The following is a 2,520-nucleotide window of genomic DNA, read 5'->3' on the forward strand; positions in this document are numbered from 1 at the left end:
CTACCCCAGCCCCCACCTCAGCCTGACTGAGGAGGCTCCTGGGTCATGGCTGCTGCCCTGAAAAGGCCCTCCCGTGCTCAGAGGCACCCCCATCCCCACTCCTCCCCGCCCAGGGCCGTGCCGGATATCCCAGCCTCCACTGTGGACCCTGGAGAAGGTGACAGAAGGAAGGAGATAGAGGGCAGGCTCTGAGTGCTCGGGGGTCTGTGTGGGGGTAGGGACTCTCCAGGCCTCTGCTGGTGGGAAGGGGCAGCCTTGGCCCCAAACGGAGGCCTTTGTCCTCCCTGTGGATTTTGAGGTGTGGCCTTTGTGAAGGGAGAGTGGGGGCCAGGGTGGTCACCCTGGGTGTCCCCTGAGAGGCCCCCTGCCCTCACATCAGCTGCCCTGGACTTGGAGTCCAGGCCTGTGCCCCCATCCCCCACTCCTCCTTGCCTTTCCCTACACATCCCCCTCCTTGAGGGCACAGAAACCGCCTAAAGGTCTTGCTCACTGTCAAGGAGGCTTGATCTCAGGACCCTGCAGCTCAGGGTGGAGTGTGTCCAGCCAGCACAGACTCAGAGGGTCCCACAGATCACTGGACGTGGACCTGGGCCAGCTGAGGCAGGGCTGACCTCTGGGGCCCCCCACATGTTCCAAAGCCCAGGGCATAGCCCCCAAGTCAGGTGGATCAGCTTCCTGGAGGTCCTCAGTGGGGCCCACCCTTTACAAGGCCTGGCCCAAGGAAATGAAGGGGCAGTCCCTGGCTGAATGGGGGATGGTCCTTGGAGTCTGAGCGTCTTAGAATCCCTGGGGATGTCCGGTTCAGTCCTACAGTTTGCAGATGGGGAACTGAGTACTGGAAACAGGCAGGGCGAGGGGAGGGCCTGCCAGGCACTGTGCCCCACTCTATGCCAGGCCTATGTCAGCCCCTCCCTTGCCCTCTCAGAGCTCAGGGTGCATTTTCAGCCCACCTGGCCTGGAGCAGGCAGGGCTGGGGGCTGGCTGGAACCTGGACGGGGCTCAGCTGCAAAGGTGGCTTCCCCCAGCACCTCCCAGGCTCTGGCTGTTCCAAACCATGCTCCAGGCTCAGATGGGCTTGTCCCAAAACAGCTGAGCCACTCCCTTCACTAGACAAGGGTCCCCCAAAACACAGCATTCCAGGGGAGTGGATGACCACCTCGTGACTGCTCCTTGCCCCCTGCTGGCCCCATCCTGGGCAGGGGAGCAGCTCTTGCCTCCAGGAACCTTCTCCCAGGAGACCATGCGCAACAGAGGGATGGCGCCTGGTGGGTCAGCACACTGGTTTGCCTCACCTGCGGTTGCTGAATGAGTGAGTTAGTGGGTAAGGACCTGCAGGTGGGCCCTGGCTGACACTCGGGCTGTGGAGGAAGAAATCAGGATGTTCAGGGCCAGAGGGGAAGGTGGCAGGGAAGGCAAGAGGGGAGCATCTCCCTGTGGAAGGGTAGGGTGCTGGGTGGGGCATGCTGGGGTGCCGGGACCCCCTGGTGCTGGCCACCACAGTCCGGCAGGGAGCAGACTGCAGCCACCTGCAGGAGCTGAGCACAAGGGGACAGCGGTGTGTGTGTCAGAGAAAGGGGACAGCAGTAAGTGTGTTGGGGAAAGGAGACAGCAGTACGTGTGTTGGGGGTGGCCCCACATACCCTCCACGTAAAGCCATGCACTGTACCTGGGGCATGGCCCTTCAGTGGCCACTGGAGCCACCTGGGCCTGGGGGTGGGGTGGGGAGCCTATGTCAGGGTCCAGCCAAAGGTGCCACAGGGCTCCAGCACCAGAGGCACCCAGCATGGGCCTGCCTAACCCTAGGGCCCTCTGCTGCCCAGGGACCCAACCCTGCAGTCTCTGGGTGATCAGTGCTGCCCTGGAGGGGCGTGACACCCTCTGCTGGCCCCACACAGAAGGACATAGCTCCCCCAGGCACTAGGTGCCCATGCTGTACCCAGCAGCTGACACCGCACTTTGTCGCCCGCGCTGCACCTGGGAGCCGGCACTGTGCCTAGATGCCCACGCTGCGCCTGGGATCTCACACTGCACCAGGTGCCAATGCCACTTGGGCAGACCACACTCTCCATGTGTGACAGGATCCGCCAGGGAGGGGCACCCTGACCCTGATCTCCCCAGGCAGCTCTGGAAAGGCCTGTGTCCTGGCTGGGGACCTCTGGGAGGCCATGGAGCTGGGAGGCAGGGACTGGAGGTCTGAGGGATCCAAGTGGCCCGTCCTGCTGCACCTGCCAGGCCCCAGTCAGGCCTGGCCATTAAGGCTAAAGGATGACCCCTCACCTCCTGTCCCTGGGGGCTGAGCCCTACCTAGGAACCTGAATGTTTCCAGCACCCAGTCCTGGCAGTCCCTGCTAGGCAGATCCACCCAGCACCATGCAGGAGGCCCCAGGACTGAGCCCCGCAAGGAATATTTCCCAGTGCCCACAGCCCACCTAGGGGCCAGTCCACCAGGGACTGGGGGGCCCTGGGAAGGACCGGGGAAGGCCCTGGGAAACCACCAGGCCCTGTGTGGTCACTTCCCAG

This window comes from Colobus angolensis, unplaced genomic scaffold, assembly GCF_000951035.1.
Source record: "Colobus angolensis palliatus isolate OR3802 unplaced genomic scaffold, Cang.pa_1.0 Scaffold204, whole genome shotgun sequence".
Classification (NCBI taxonomy): Eukaryota; Metazoa; Chordata; class Mammalia; order Primates; family Cercopithecidae; genus Colobus; species Colobus angolensis.